General features: G+C 49.6%; 1 long non-coding RNA gene across 1 annotated transcript; it reads right to left on the bottom strand.

Moving 5' to 3' along the window:
• Positions 1-8489: 8489 nt before the first annotated feature.
• On the bottom strand, positions 8490-13771 carry LOC132652413 (uncharacterized). The gene is made up of 3 exons (XR_009589960.1): positions 12605-13771; positions 11388-11561; positions 8490-9289 (listed from the first exon to the last, which is right to left on the bottom strand). It is a non-coding gene; the product is annotated as an uncharacterized LOC132652413 (long non-coding RNA).
• Between the last annotated feature and the right edge of the window lie 2834 nt (positions 13772-16605).

Below are 16605 nucleotides of genomic sequence, written 5' to 3'. Positions count from 1 at the left end.
TTACGGCTGTGGTCTGCTGTCATGGTTTGGTATGGGGGACCGAAGAGGAGAGCTGAGAATGTCTGCCATGCATGGAAGTCATTCCTTGACATTCTGGTACCTTCTACATTTCAGACCATAAACTGCTTCTCACTCACCTTTCAGCCTACACAGGGCACCAAGGAAGTTATTCAACAGTAACTGAGAAGATCTTTTTCCACTTACTTATTTTATGAGTGTGACTATTTCACTTGTGTGGAGGTGTGTGCACATTCTGAGGTGACTGAGGTCAGAAGAGGGCTTTGGGTCCCCTGGGACTGGAGTTACCGAAGGTTGTGAGCCCGTGTGGATACTGGGAATCGAAATTGGGTCCTCGGCAAAAGTAACAAGTGTGTCATCTCCTCAGCCGCTTAAAGATAATTTTATTCTTCATGCTCTTTCTCCAACACCACTAAAAGCAAGAATTACAGATGATGTCTAGTACAGCTGTAATCCCAGTATACCAGAGGTGCAAGCAGGAGGAAGAGAAGTTCAAGCTTTTCCTTGACTACCTAGTGAGTTCATGGCCAGCCTGGGTACTTGAGAACCCCCCCCCCACACACACACAAGTAGATAAATAAATAGTAAGGAAATAAGGTCTCTATTTCCCATCTTCTACCCATATCCATCTCAGCATCTCAGTCACAGTAGGAGGCCAGTAAGTGTTTGTTGAATGGGGGAAAAAGCGCTCTACTGGCCAGTGTGCAAGACCACTCCCAGGCATATTAAACGGGAACACAGTCATCAATTGAATGTGCTTCCTTCAAAAGAGCCACATATCCTGGAAGCTCCATTCCAGACGCCCAGATGGCAGGGCCTGGGAAAGTTCCGAGTTATTCCTATTGAAACTGTTTCCTCTCAAAGGTCCAGAGTTCAAAAGCAAGGCATTTGCCACAAACAATTGGGCCAGTGTGAGAGGATGTGGCTGGCAGGGCTCCAAGGCCTCGTGGGACTTTGAGCAGTTACTAATGCAAATAGAAGGGGAAAGACGTATCCCGGGGGCAAATGTGGTCACCCAGAAATGCAGCCTTTGGCAACAGAAGAAGAAAGGGGAGGTTAGGCTCTGGCTGCTGGAGAATGTCCCGGGGCTTTGGAGAGGACTCAGAACTTCTGCGAGGAGGTGTAGGCTCAGCAGAGAGCTGGGGCTCAGATAAATGTTTTTACCTCTCTTGACTTGGTCTTAATTTTAATCTTAAGACTGGGGGTAGGTGGTGGCACATGACTGTGTTCACAAGTATTATTCAGCAGGGAAGGACATCATGTGACCTGTTGTACCACTATCTTCTTTGTCCCCTTGAGACAGGGTCTCACTGAATGTGGAGCTCACTATTTGGGGGTTATGCTAGCTTGGGAATCCACTGGTCTCCACTCTCCTCGGTGCTGGAGTTACAAGAGAGGTCACCTGACTTTTGCGTGGGTATGGGAGATTTGAACTCAGGAATCTCATGCTTGAACAAGGAACATTCTTATCCACCAAGCCAACTCCCAGCCCTTATAACAAGGTTTCTGCTCATCCAACTCTGACTTATTTCCCAGAGAAAATTTTCCAAGTTCAGAGCTGTGTGCAAGTCATGTCAAGGAATTTTCCTAGTTGGTAAATTGGCTTCAGAATTAAGCTCCTTTTCTCATTTGTTCAAGAGACCCTGCCCCCCCACACACACACTGAAGGTGATAGAATCCTTGGAATGACCTTCTGCTGGGACGTTTGTCCCCTGTTGCTGACTGTACACATGGTCTTCCCAGCTGCCTGCCTTTGTCCGCACCCTCTCGCCTTTTGCATCATCTCTGCTTATGTACTCCTTACTGTAAGGCTTTCTCTCCTCACCACAATTAATAGGTATCCAGAGAGTAAGAATGGAAGGAAGAGAAAGTGTGAGAGGGACAGACAGAGCACTTGGGATTACCTGGATGTTTGTCCTCTGAGCACGTGTCGCTTCCTTTGGCAATCAGCACTGGCTTAGCCAAGGTGCTGTGTAAAACTTGTTCCGTGCATGCCTGCCCCGCCCCTCAGCACACTCCCTCAAGGATTTCATTCCTATACAGTTTAAAGCGTGTGCGTGTGTGTGCGTGTGCAGTAAGTGTAACAGCACCTGCGTGGAGGCCAGAACACCTTCCCAGAGCTGGTTTCCTCCTTCTACCTTCCTGTGGGTTCCGGAGCACGAACACCAGGCTGGCCATGCAAGCTGTTCTACCCTTCTACCCACTAAGCTGTCTCGCGGGTTTTCATTCTTAGTTTTAAACGCCACATTGTGGCAGTCACTGGTTCTGTTGCCCTACACTTCTGGTTCTCCTTCCGGGCTCAGAGTGGAATTTCACTTCTTGACCTGATGCGCTTAGGTGGAGCCATGGGAACCGTTCCAGCCAATGATGTGTGAGAGGAAGCAGCCATCGTTCTAGGGTGACGAGCACTTCCTGTTACTCCCAGCACGATGACAGGCCAACAGTGTTTGACTAGGTGGCTGTTTCCTCAGCTTTCTTTTCAGCAAGTGCCTCCTGACCCAGAATAGACATGGAATACTAGCAAGAATTACAATTTGGTTGTTTATGTCATGGAGGTTTAGACTGGTTTCACCCAGCCCATGCGGACCAAGCATGGTTGGTGTTGATTGTTAACGGGATAGGATTTGGAATTACCTGGGAAGGGAGTTTCAGTGAGGGATTGTGTAGATGAGATCGGCCTGTGGGCATAAATGTGAGGGTTTTTCTTGGATGGGTGAACTGAGATGGGAGGATCTTCCTTGACTGTGGACAGCACCATATATCACGGGCTGGGTAGACCCTCGACTGAATACAGAGGAGAGATGGAGCAGAGCACAAGCATTCCATAATTGCTTCTTGACTGTGACTGCAGTGAGGTGAGGTACCTCGAGCGCTGGCTGCTGGGACCCTCCCCACCCCCACAAGATCAAAATTAATAAGCCTTCTTTCCATTACGATGCCTTCATCACAGCGACAAACAATAAAAACCAAGGATCCTTGGGAGGATCTGGCTAGCTCTGGAATGAGGTAGCATTGACTGAACACTGCTAGTCAAAGTCCTTCAGGGCCCAGAGCAACTGGACTCAGTGTTGTCACCTCTAAGGTGCACGCGATGGGTCTCTTTTGGTCCACCTGGGAAGATCAGCTCTGAAACATGTGCTTGGCACATGCAGAAATCTTTTGGCTAGCCTGCCCTGGGCACCCAGAATGGCCTGTCCATGCCCTCACAGAACAAAGCAGGGCTGGGCTGGTGGGAGGAGAGGGCTCCCAGGAGGGCCTCCTCATAGCCGGAGGGGGCCTGTGGGCTTCCTTGTCTTTTTAAATGACCATGAAACAGCATGAAGACAAGTGCCAGCTAACAGGGTTAAAGGAGCCTTAAAAAACAAATGATGCCATTTCCCCCCCCCCCCAATTTGCTACTGAGTAAAATTTGTCACTTCAGTAAGCATTTTATTGGTAATTACAGAGTTACTTTATTTGCATATTACAGAGCTGTGAGCAGCCCTGGCGAAGATGCTTAATGTCCCTGAGCATCTTGGAAGGAATTACTCAACCCAGACAGGGAGAATTCAGTAATTATTCCCTTAAAACTGGAATTTGCTAATAACTTTGCAGTAGATCACTTTTTTTCCCTACTACCCAATACGGCAATTAAATAATAAGCAATTAAGTGCCAAAGTGACTCCAGCATAAGGCCTGGCCCCAAATCTGGCCTCTGTTGCATTTTGAAGGGGCAGTTAAGCCTTAACTCCAGAAACACTGGGTATCAGGAACCAGTTAAAAAGGCTGGCACCAGGCAGTCCCCTCCTGTCTTTAGAGTAGGGTCCCAGAGCTCAGGAAGGATGAAGCTCCACCTGAACTTGGGGCAAGGCCCAGCTGTCCATGCAGAGGCCATTTGTGGGTTCAGGAATCCGGCAGGCTTTTGGTATACAGATGGCTTGGGCAGGTGACTCAGCCTGTCTGGGTATTCGTGTTCTGGTCACTACAGTGAGACTCCTGAAGATGTCTGTGTCACCTGGGGCCTGTGGTGATCATGACGTACCTGAGGTAAGGCTTAGAAGAGAGGAAGTAGTCAGTCAGTATGCAATCCACTGTCTCTGGCCCAGGGCCCACTGTCACACCAATGAGAAGAGCTATATTTCTGCCAGGGAACTTCATGAAAGGAAAGGCCCAGAAGGTGATCTCTCTGCAAGCTGTGGAGTGATAGGAAGTTAGGGGCCACTTCTTCCATGGATTCCCTTGCCTTTTGGAATCTAATCCCAGCCTTTGTGAGCAAGGGCTTCAGGACATCTGAGAACACTCATTGGGTATATCATCATCACCATTATCACCAACAATATCATTGTCAAGAGAGAGAAACTGTGTGTGTTTGTGTGAGTGTGTGTCAAAGTACAACTTTTGGGAGTCAGTTTTCTCCATTTACCACGTAGGTCCCAGGAATTGAACTCAGGTTAATAGGCTTGGCAGCAAGCACCTTTACCTGCTGAGCCATCTTGCCAACCCCACACTGGGCTCCTTTACAAGTAAGACAAGAAGAGTGATACCTAGCTGAGAGCCCAGTTGCCAAGTCGTCTCTAAGCAGCTGCACAGCTTCCTGTCAGGCTGAGATCTTTTTTTTTTTTAAATATATATTTTATTTATTTATTATGTATACAATGTTCTATCTGCATATACACTTGCACACCAGAAGAGGACACTGGATCTTATTATAGACGGTTGTGAGCCACCATGTGGTTGCTGGGAATTGAACTCAGGACCTCTGGAAGAGCAGCCAGTACTCTTAACCTCTGAGCCATCTCTCCAGCCCCAGGCTGAGATCTTAAAGTTATCTTTCAGGACATGATCTTGCCCTCAGAGAGGAGCACTGCACTTTCAGGCTGGTTGTATCTTCATTGCTGATGGATGTTTCCTCCGCAATGGTTTAGAACATGAGGGCTTTCAGGCTCCCCCTCTGTTAAGTATTTAATGACTTGGAAAGCACGAGAGGAGACGCCACTTCGGGCCCAGAGTCTCTCTGCAGTCCTGAGCTTTTGGTGGTGGCTGAGTCCACCCTCCGCATTATCTGTCCGACGGTCTGCTCAGCTGTGGTAGAGTGATGAATAATGTAAGATGCCATTCCACGAAGGAGAGAACACATGCATCTTTTAAAAGGCTTGCTTTCCCTCCTGCCTCCACACCAGGCCGCATGACCCTGCCACTACCAGACCACATGATTCTGTCTCCAGGGAGGTTTGAGAAAGAATAGCCCCTCATGATGAGAGAGAGGCCTTTATGATGTGGCCATGATGTTAAAATAGCCCCCTGCGCAGGACCAGCCTAAGGCCTGCAGACCATTTTCCAGTGTGGTATTTATTGACAGTATACCTAGGAGGTTTCCCTCTTCATCTTGTGTGTGTGTGTGTGTGTGTGTGTGTGTGTGACTGAGAGAGAGAGAGAGAGAGAGAGAGAGAGAGAGAGAGAGAGAAAGAGAGAGAAAGAGAGACTGGTTTGGTAAAAGAAGTCATGATCTGTCCTGATTCCTGAATGCTGGGATTATAAGTGTGGGCCTCTATACCTGATTAGTTTATTTTTTTAATTTTTCTTGTTTTGCTTCAAGAATCTCTTCACCCTCCTATCTTCTCTCCCCACTCTCGTTCAGTCCCCTTCTGTCCCCCTCCCAATCCCTCTGTGTGATGTGTGTTTCAGGGTTGAGGCCCCTCCAAGCCGGCTGGTATTTCTGGTTTGCTGTAGGCAGTAATTGCTGAAAGCAAGGAATGACATCTCGCATGGAAGAGAACAAAGGCCGAGACTTGAGAGCTGAGGGATACATTTACCTCCTGAAAGTCCAAAACTGGAAGCCTATCCTGGAAAGGGATCTGTGTGGGTTAAGACACTGACCTTAGATGGGAATTTCCTGGCCCCAGCCCAGGCTGCTTTTGCTATCACTCTGGGAAGGTAGCTGGCCTCCACACAGCCTCTCCCAGCCTTGCAGACTGCCTAATTGGAGGCCAGGCCGGAACTTAGAAGCATGATGGTCTCGGCTCCCACACGGCTGGCCTCGCGGCCAGCACATTAGCACCCTGCTGGCTGCTGTAGACTTTCAGGACACTCATCCGCTCACTGTGGCACATGTCACACTGCCCCCATGAAGGAGCTGAGCAACCGGGGTCCCTCCCAGCACCTGCTCTACAAAGGAGCAAGTTTAGTCTGGACTGTGCCCTAGACAGGAAACCACTGTTGCCCGCGCCTTTCCTCAGCCATGTTACATCAGGGTCCCTGGTCACAGCACCTGGCGGTGACCTCCCAATTCCGAGGGTCTGTTTAAAAGCCATTGTTTAAAAGAAAAACACTAGTGTCCATTTCTATGTTCTTTTGAGCTCCTTTCTAGTTACTGTAGTCTGTATGAGCGAATATCCACACATAAATTTGGGTCATCTTGTTTATTGTTACACTTTCCAGTGGTGAGGAAGGACCATGTGAGGTGGAGGAAAATGACAGATGGAACATGAAAGAGGAGAAGAGATATGAGCAGGAAGGGTACACAGGGGGACCCAGGGTAGAAGAGAGTAGGGGGATGAAAAAGAATCACTGAAACACACTTTGTTCAAAAATACCATAATATCTAATACCGTAAATGCTAATGTAAACCATTTTCATTTAAATAACTAAAATCAAACATGCACGTGTGTATGCATGTACACACATTAAATAAAACATTTAACATGTATTTAAAATAAGGAGAGTGGTCAAGAAAGACACTCAGTGTTGGCCTCTACACATCCGCATAAACACATGCAAACGCATGTGTACAAGCAACATCCCCCCACGTGCACCTGACCCTCCACATCCCCTAAGCCCCACCCAGTGGCGCTGAAAGTACAGGCATGTGCCACTGTGCCTAGTTTACATGATACGGGAGTCAGAACTCTGCCAACATCTACAGCATCAGCTCCAAGTTTTATCTTTTTACGTTACAAAAAGAAAAAAAAATGCGTAAAAGGTTCATGATCTTTCAGAACGGTTGATGAAGCAGAACGTCCCCTGTAAGGAAAGGTCCAGTGGCAGGCGTTGAGTGCATCCTAGGACTTAGACCCAAACCACCCTCCTGGATCATTTTCGTCCCACATGCTTGCTGCAAGGTTCTCTGTGGGCCCCGGAAACAAACAAATGGGACACTGTCCCTTCTCAGGGCTCCTTTTGCAAAGGGGAATCAGGCAGTAAGTGATGGCAGTGCAGGACCCTGGCCACACCCCTTCTTTTTGCTCTTCCTTTATGTGAGTCATGAAAATCCATTGATGAAATGTTCCGTCTCTGGCTTTGTCTGTGTGGGGGTCCCCAAGAACAGAATAAAGTACTTCCTTTTCCTTCTATTCCTCCCATCCAAAAGTCGGGGGGAGGGTAACTGAAACTTAATTGTTTGTTTGTTTTTCAAGACAGGGTTTCTCTGTGTAGCCTTGGCTGTCCTTGAACTCTCTTTGCAGACCAGGCTGGCCTTGTACTCAGAGAGATCTGCCTGACTTTGCCTCCTGAGTGCTGGGATTACAGGCATGTGACATAAGCCCTGGCTCTAATCATCTTTTTATTTTCTTTTTTCCCTTTCCTTTTCTCTCCTCTCCTCTTCTTTTCTTTCCTCTCCTCTCCTCTCCCTCTCCTTTCCCTCTCCCCTCCTCTTCCCGTCTCCCCTTTCTCCTCCTCTCCCCTTCCCTCCCCTCCCCTCCCTTCCTCCCCTCTTTTTCTCCCCTTCCCTTCCCTCCTCTCCCATTCTCTTCCCTCCTCCCCTTTCTCCTCCTCTTCCCTTCCCTCTCCTCCCCTCCCCCTCCCTTCCTTTCCTTTCTCTTCTCTTCCCTTTTGAGACAGGACCCCATTCTTATAGCTCAGGCTAACCTGGAACTCACTGTGAGTCTGAGGATACACTCCTGAGCCTCCTGCCTCCCCATTCCCAGTGCTGGAATTACAGACATGCCCCATATTTATTGTCTGTGCAATAAATGTCTGTAATTCCAACTCAGGGATTCAGACATGCTATACAATACTCTTTTGAGATACACCTTAACCCTAGCATTTAGTCTTTATATATTAAAATAATAATAATAATGTGATGCTCCAAGGACCTGTGCCTTTTCAGGATGAGAGACAAGGCCCACAAACCCAGGGTGACATGCTGGGCATGTGTACTAATTGTGGAAGGGAAGGGTACTTGCTGTTTCATTGCAAATGAGCTATAAAGGCCCCATGGAGCTGAGGCAACACAGAATGGGCATGTCACTTTGATTAGAAGTAAAAATCTTCCCCCTGTACCAAGGGGCTTTGCCCTTGAGCAAGATTTCACGGGCCCCCTAAGCCTGAGGTGTGGGGTTGGGGAGTTACTTCAAATACAAGCTTTTGGATATTTGGGCAGGGGGTGGGGTGGGGGGAGGCTTGAAGAGTAACAAAGACTCCAATTTGAGAATCTATAGGATGGTAACACCTCATTTAGCGGGTGTCATTAGGGAATGAGGGGTTCCACACAAGTGAGTTTTCCAGATAACTGAACTTTATTCCCCTAAGAGCCAAAGCTTAAAAGACATTAACCACGTTGACAGAAGGCTCTCCTAAGCATGTGGCACTGCCTTCAGACCCTGGGCACCCAGACAGTGGTTTGGCAGCTTCTCAGCAACTTGGGTTGGACCCTCCACATCTGTTTCTGGGTTGGGTTGAGTTACAGTGGCTTCAAGGAGGGTGGTTCTCGGCCCAGACTGCACATTCGAATCGTCTCGAGCTCTAAAGACCCCGATGACCATGCCAACCTCAGGCCACTTAACCTGGAGTCTCTGATGACGGACTGAGGCCTGAGGGTTTACCGTGGTTCTCCCCATGACGCCAGGATGTAGGTAAGTTTGAGGGCAGCATATTTCTCCAGTAATGGAAAGCATCATCTAGGGTCCTGGGTGAAGGGAGCTTAATCAGTACAAGCTCTTGCTTCAAATTCCTGAGGACCTGTGCCTGCTCTTCAGAACACATCTAAAAAGGCAAGGTGTAAGGGGCTGGGAGCTCTCCCGGTGCTGCTGCCTCTGCAAGGGTCCAGGGTTCTCTTCCCAACGCACACCATCTGTAACTCCAGCTTCAGGGGGTGGGAAGCCTTTTATTGTTGTTTTGTTTTTGTCATCTGGCCTCTGCAAGCACTGCCCCTCCACCCCCCATGCACACAACACACATAGCGAGGAGTGATGGCACATGCCTGCAACCCCAGCTCTGATGTAGACACAAGTAGATCTGTGGAGTTTGCTGGTTGGTTAGCCGAGCCTTCTGAGTGGTTCCCAGGCCAGTAGAGAACCTTATATGGATTAAACAAAAACAAAACAAAACAAAACAAAAAAAACCCCAGATAAGTTTGAATGAGCAACGTCCTCTCCCTCCACATGCATGAAACTGCACATTCATGTACAGACACGGATACACACACACATGTGCACACACCATCCCAGGTGCTCATTGGCGCAGGCACCCTGTATCCTCAATCCATGTTGTTTTCAGATGGGGAAACTGAACCCGCAGCATCGTAGGAAGTGGCCCACTCTCTTAAGGAGGTAACCGCTGAGCTGAGGAGTTTAGCTGGCCCACCCCGCTGTATGACAGCCCTAGAAAACACTCCACTTGAACCGCGTTCTTCTGCTTTCTATTGTATGTTTCCTCGGCTGACTGTGTGCCCACCTCATCATCTGGTGTCTTCTGCTTTCTATTGTATTGTTTCCTCGGCTGACTGTGTGCCCACCTCTAGACCACCTCACCATCCTGGGGACGGGGCACACAGACCCACATGCATGAGCACAGGCCAGGACAAGATGTCAAGCATCCTGCTCTTTCACTGGCCCTGATCCCTTTGAGCCAGGGTCTCCAGCTGACCCTGGAGCTGGCCTCTCGGCCAACAACCACAGCAACCACCCTGCCTCTGCTACTCCTGCTTTGAGGGCTACAGCCATGCTGGTGGACTTTCAGGCTCTTTAGATGGACTAGGTATTGAAACTTAGGTCTTGCTCAGCGAATGTCTCTACTCAGCAAGCCATCTCCCCATCCTTCTATGTCTCACCATTCTGACCTGGGGGTTCTGGTCTGCCTATGGCTGGGGAGTCCAGAGTTTTCAGACTGGCTAGCCAATGCATCCCAGGGCTCCACCTGTCCCTGCCTTACCAGCTCTGGCATTAGAAATTTTAAAAACAAACATTATTATTTTTTTTAATGTGAGTTATAGAAGTTGAACTCAGTTCCTCATGTGGACATGACAACTACTTTATGGACTGAGTCATCTTTTCAGCTCCAAAAAGTGCTCTTTCTGGGAGGAAGGTACATGAGCTTAGCGCAAAAGCTCCAGAAAGATGGTGATTTCATATTGCTGTTGCGTGCTGGTTGGGTTTTGTCAACTTGACATAAAAATCTACATATATCCTGGAAGAGGGACTCATAACTGAGAAAATGCCTCCATAAGATTGGCCTGTAGGCAAGTCTTTGAGGCATTTTCTTGATTAATGATTGATGTAGGAAGGCCCAGACCATTGTGGGTGATGCTATCCCTGGACAGGTGGACCTGAGTGTTGTGAGAACGAAGGCTGAGCTAGCCCTAGGAAGCAAGCCAGTAAGCAGAGCTCCTCCCTGGCCACTGCATCGGCTCCTGCCCTGACTTCCCTGGATGATGGTCTACAGGCTATATGAGGAAACAAACCCTTTACTCCCCAAGTTGCGTTTGGCCATGGTGTTTTATCACTGCCCCCAAAAGCTAACTAATAAACATAGTACTCTGTAGCATGAATCAGTCCCTCCACCAATCTCTATGCTCTCTAGGTCTTCCTGGCAGTGGGACTCCATCAATATTTACTCTTTCCAAAGTGGCTGCTGGCTGAGTTCTGTGACATACACGGCCAGTTGAAGGTCCTTCCCTAGTCCTCCTTTGGGCAGCTCTGTCATCTCTCTAGCCCTTCCCTCCCCACTTCCTAGCCGCCCAAAACCAGGCCCTGAACTTGTCCCAGCATACTTTGCCTCTCTCTGATGCTTTTGTTGCAGCCCCTCTTGAAACTGTCTGATGAGGCTCTTCCTCAGAGCCTCTTTGTCTGAGGTTGCTCACAGGAGTGAGCTCTGAACAGGACAGAGGGGCTCATTAGGGCCTTTCCTCACCGTGGTCCAGGTCCTGGCAATGTGGCTGTTTCTTCTCCATCAGGTTTGTCTGTGGCCTGGGTTGGCCCTGCCCACCTCGGGAGACTTAAGAGTAGGCAGGATCCTAAAGTTCTAAATGCAGATGATATCTAGATTGTACCCCATCTTTCTAGGGAAGCAGATCAAACCTCCCCAAATCCTGCGGAGGAGCAAGTAGCTCAGCAGCCCATCGGGTCCTGCTTATTGTCCTGCACGAGCTACTCGTTTCCTTCCGGCTCACTTCATACCTGTGTGCATTGGGTTCTCCATAACTAGGCCTGGAATTCTCGGTAGGGAGTCTTCTCTGGATCAGGTGGCTCCCCCAGGTCCAGCCAGGGAGCACAAGGTGGTTAAGTCCCAGCCTGGGCCTGAATGTGTGCCCAAAAAGAAACTCCAGCCTCCTGGAACACTGGAACACAGACCTAGAGAGACAGGCACCAACAAGGTTCCAAGAGCAAACAAGGGGTGAAGTATTTCAAAACCTGGTCTTTCACCAGGAACGGCTCTTCAGAGGGGCCCAAAACACACAGCCCAGTGTTTGCCCTTCAAAGAGAGGGAGGCCCAGCCAGGCTCTGCGGGTAGCCAGGTCTTCCCTGTGTCAACAAGGGAAAGGAAAACAGCCCAGCTGTCTGGCCAACCTGACAAAGGGGTTTTCCGACCCCCTGGGGCTGGAGGAGGCTGTGGAGGGAAGGAGCTGCCAGCTCCCCTTGTGCGGTCCTGCAGACTCCGGAGACCTCGGGGCTTTCTTGGTGCACATAGGAACCTCCAGGGAATTCCCCAAGAACAGTGATGACTGTGCCTCTTCCTGGGATGTGCTTTGCTCCTGCTCTCTCTGCTCTGGCTAAAATGGATCCTACTGCTTTTCAGACTATTTAGTGGATGGGAAGACTGAGGTTTAGGGTGGGGTGAGGGGCTGACAAGTGATAGAGCTGGGTTTCAGTGAAGCCTAAGCCAGCTCCGGGGCAGGGATAGCTTTGAATGAAGTCCAACATGAGCCTGTGAAAGAAAATTGATTCCCCATCCCCACCCCCACCCTCGCCCCTGCAGCTCAGTTGCATGGTTCTGGGATATGAAACTTTGTAGATGACAGCCTAGATTAGCAGTGTCTTAGGAGGGGAACTCCTGGCTGCAGCCTTCCCTCCTGTCCTGTGCTCCTCCCTCTATGGTCAGGGAGTCAAGGTGGGCTCCAGTGGGAGCTGCAGAGAGGAAGACCACACAGCCTCTGCCCTCAAGGAGCTGCGAGCTGAGGGGGAAATGTGCACCAGTGGTCACCACGTGAGAGCCAGGGCTCTGCTGCATCCCGGGGCCTGCAACAGGGCATGGACGCACCTGCTCCCACAGAGCAGTGCCTAGAAGACTCAGCATGCGCCACGCAAGGAGAGGGTGGGGCAGCAGTCTCTACCAGCCGGGCCCTGCCAGCTGTTTGTTGTAACCCCAAGGTGTGTATGGGCAGAGAACCACTTACCCTAAAGCCTGAGATTGGATGGAGTAGTGGCACCTCTCGGGAACTTAAGGAGCTTTGGGGAGCCTAGGCTGCTGTGGTCCTTGAGTGCTAGAATCATGAGTACTAGAAGGACTCCGCCATGAACAGCAGCCCCCAGGAGACTGCAGTAAGCATTTTGCAAGGCCAGAGGCGGGCAGCAGGTGCTAATCCTGTAGTGCCTGCTGACTCCAGTGTGTCCTCGTCTTTCCAGAGACTCTCTTCTGTGCCCAAATTATAGGTTCTCTTGCCCCTGTGGGACCAAAGACCGCAGGGCAGTGGGACACCTTTCTATGTGTGCCAGGAGAACAAACTACCTTGTAGTGCGAGCTGGAGGAGGCCTTTCACATCCCTCTCTGCAGATCTTGAGGTAGGCAGGCAGTGAGCTCCTGGCTTGAACAAAGCTCCTGGATGGAGATGAAGGTGCCCAAGATCGGTTCATCTCAGCGCTATAAAATGGAGATAATTACCCCTCTCCTGGCTCCATGTTGGGGTTACGGTGAACATCAAATGAAGTAGCAAGCATGGAAGTGTTCTTTAAACTGTCGAGTACAGGAGGATGTTGAATCACCCTACCGCTTCAAGGACCTCGGGACCATTTAACCCAGTTCACTCCTCTTCCAGGAGAGGGAACAAGTTCAGAGTGGCTTCAACTTGCCCAAGTCCAAGGCTGAAATGTCTTCTCTCCCCCTCACCACGGTGTTGCTGCTATGATCCAAAGGCCTTGCAACATTTTGTCATAAAAAAACAAAACAAAACAAAAAACCCAAAAAACTCCCCACTACCCTTTGACCTTTGACCTTCTGGCCTTCAATGGAAAAGAGGAAAAATTTTAAAAGCCAAGTGCCACTAACCAGGGAGCAGTTGATCCAAGAGACAGCCTCTGCCACCTCTGCCACCAGGAACCTCTGCCTCCTGGAACCTCCCTTGACGGAAACTGGCTTCCCTGCTTTCCGCCGACTTCACGTGGTCTGTTCTCAGTGGCTTGGTGGTCAGTGTCTTCCTGTCACCAAGCTCCTCTAAATCACCTGCGAGGTTGTTTTGACATTTGATTAGCCGCAGCGAGTTCCTTGTGAGTGCTTGAGCGAGCCAGCTCTTTGCAATCACTGCGCTGAGTGCTTTTGCCTGTTAGAGATACCGCTGTATCAGGAGAGAAAGTGATGGTGGGCAGGGCTCCAAGAGGGAAGATAAGTGGGCTGTTGGGAGAAATTAATACGAAGAAAGGAAGTGGCGAGTGAAGTCAAACGAAAGCCAGGTCTGACGATATCCGTGACTCATAAATTTCGTTGATACTGGGGATGTGACATCCTTGCTCCCCCGTAGCTGGTAAACCCATGTCCTCAGGATGACCCTGGGGGGAGAGACAGGCACTGGAAAGCCCATATAACTTTTAGGCAGAGTTTACAGGAAACATCCTACAAAAAGTAAATTTTAGGTTAAATTAATTCAGGGTCAGAAAACTGACCCTGGAGGAATGAGGGTGGCAACAGTGGGAGAGGGGCAGACGTTGGGTGGACTCAGGGCAACTGAATCTGAACTTTTCAGCAAGGCTCCTCTGCTTAGCCCGGTCCCAGCTATTTGCAGGCACCCCCTCTTTTGAGAGTGAGTGTCATGTATTCCATTCCAACCTGGAACTCTGGAGAATGACTTTGAACTCATGTCCTTTCTGCCTGTACCTCCCGAGTACTGGGATTACAGGTGAGCACCCTGGTCTTCTGCAGTGCTAGGATTGAACCTAGGGCTTCATCATAATCCACCTGCTGAGACTCAGCCCCCTTTATTATTCTTAACTAGCATGAAGGCCCTGTGTAAAGGAAATTGAGCTGCCATGTGAATTGGGCTCTACCTACATTTCAGCCCTCAGAGCTCAGCATGCCTTCTGTAGAGTCTAAGTTTAGGCCTATGTGTGACTCTGAGCAGGGCTTTTGAAATGTTGGCAGTCACTCAGGGGCCCTCACTTTCTGCAAATTCAAGGGAGCTTGGCTGATCCAATGTCATCAATCCCATGCCCAGCACCAAGTGCTCCAGGCCTGATGTCATGTTGGGGGGAGGATAGTTCAGGGTAGAGAGAGGATAGTAGAGAAAAGAGAAAGGGCCACGCTGAGCAGCTAGGGGTGTGTGTGGTCACAGAATATGAGGGTGGGAGAAAAGGGCTGAATGTCACATCGGGGATCTTCTAGGAACCTCAGGTTGGCTAACCCTGCCTGCCATTACTCTAAAGCTCTGTGACCTCCTTATCTCAGTCAGACTTATGAGTATAGAAAGGCCATCCTCTCTCAGTTAAGGGAAGGCCTTGTTTGACAGGAGGACCTACTTCAAAGTCCTCAGCTGTGTATCCCTCAATAAGGCCGACTGTAGAACACCAAAACAGGCTAGAGGGACCACAGGATTTTGTAAAAGAGGCCTTTCACAAAACACAGAGGCAGAGCCTGTCATGCCAAGCTCAGCTCCAAGCCAGGGGCTGCCTCCTCTGTGTGGCATCTCTATCCGAGGGCTACAGTGGAAACCTCAGAGCTGACTGCCGGAACTGGCTGTCTTCCGGTTCACGGTGACTTGTTCAGCACTGCACTCTGGGCACTGAGTCTAGGCTTGTCTGACTTTAGCCAAGGATGGAAGTGGCTGTACCATAGTCCATGATGGTTCTTGGTACACTTCAGTTTTTGTAGCTTTCTTCCTGATGAGACTGTGGGCACTTAGAAAGTGGAACATTACTGGTGGCTGTTTGGATGACTCCATTTAAACACAGACTTATGGGACTGGAGAAATAGCTCAGTTGGGACAGTGCTTGCCTAGCATGCATGAAGCCCTGCATTCACACCCTAACACTGATCTAACAAGGTATGATGGTGCGTGTCTGTAATCCCACCATATGGGAGCTAAAGAGAGGTGGATCAGGAGTTCAAGGCCACCCTTGGTCACACAGCCAGCTCATGGCCAACATGGGACACATGAATCGTGGGTCCTGTGAAAGACAGGGCAGACTCTGTGATATGTGGGGTCAGCGCTCCAGACTTTCAAACTGGTGACCCAGTGAGTTAGGGCCATATTCCAAGTGCAGGGCCTGTTGAGAGCAGCCTGCCAACAGGCTGCCAGCCCTAGAGAAGTGGAGCTGAAAGCCAGCCATATCACCTGCCCTAACCCCAAGGTCCTCCAAGAACAGGGAGAGCTATTGTACAGTGGAGTGCATAGGAGGGCACAGAGCCCAATAAGCGCCAATTCAGAGCCCTACACTGTGCCCTTGCACATTCTCAGCAGGCCCAGGAAAGTACCTTAGTGAGCAGCAGGAGCGTGACATGTGCGTTACAGAGCAGACCATCTGGGCCCTGAGCCAGGCATTTCCTAAGCATTTCTGAATATTAAGCACTTAGCTCTTGAACAGCCTTGTGATGCAGGGACCTTATCATGCCCATTTCACAGGCTCAGGACACGGGAAAGATGCAATTTTAACCTCAGATCAGTTCCAGAAGTTTGTCTACTGCAGTGCTGTGTACCTTCCACTCAGGAGACCTTGATGAACCAGCATCAGAAGAATCAGCATTCTCCTGAAGTTTCTGGGGTCTGCCACTTGCTAAAGTGAGCTAATGACGTGGTGATGGAGTCAGGGGCAACTGGGACTCTAGCAGGGGTACAGCATGGAGAAGAAGGGTGAGGATGCTTAAAATAGACACACTGCAACTTCCCCATTTTTAAGGGAAAAACATTGAAAAACATATTAGAAGAAATGTAGGGGAGGAAACCCCTCCATTGTCTCAATGTCCTAAGGCTACTGCTCTTAATACTTTAAGTGTTCTCTGCCACTCGGGGAAAGCCTACCCTTTCACATTGCAGGGGAAATGCAAAGAGACATAATGCTTGTTGGAAGCACCTGGCGATGGCTCCTAAAACAAAAGTAATAAAGCAAAGTGCACACACCCTTCAACTTAGCAATATCACCCCTGGGAATCCAGCCCAGGGGAATAAACCCCTCAGGTATAAACATAGGACAG

This window comes from Meriones unguiculatus, chromosome 1, assembly GCF_030254825.1.
Source record: "Meriones unguiculatus strain TT.TT164.6M chromosome 1, Bangor_MerUng_6.1, whole genome shotgun sequence".
Lineage (NCBI taxonomy): Eukaryota > Metazoa > Chordata > Mammalia > Rodentia > Muridae > Meriones > Meriones unguiculatus.
Note: the sequence above shows the minus strand (reverse complement) of the source record. Positions and strands in the feature narration are given on the sequence as shown.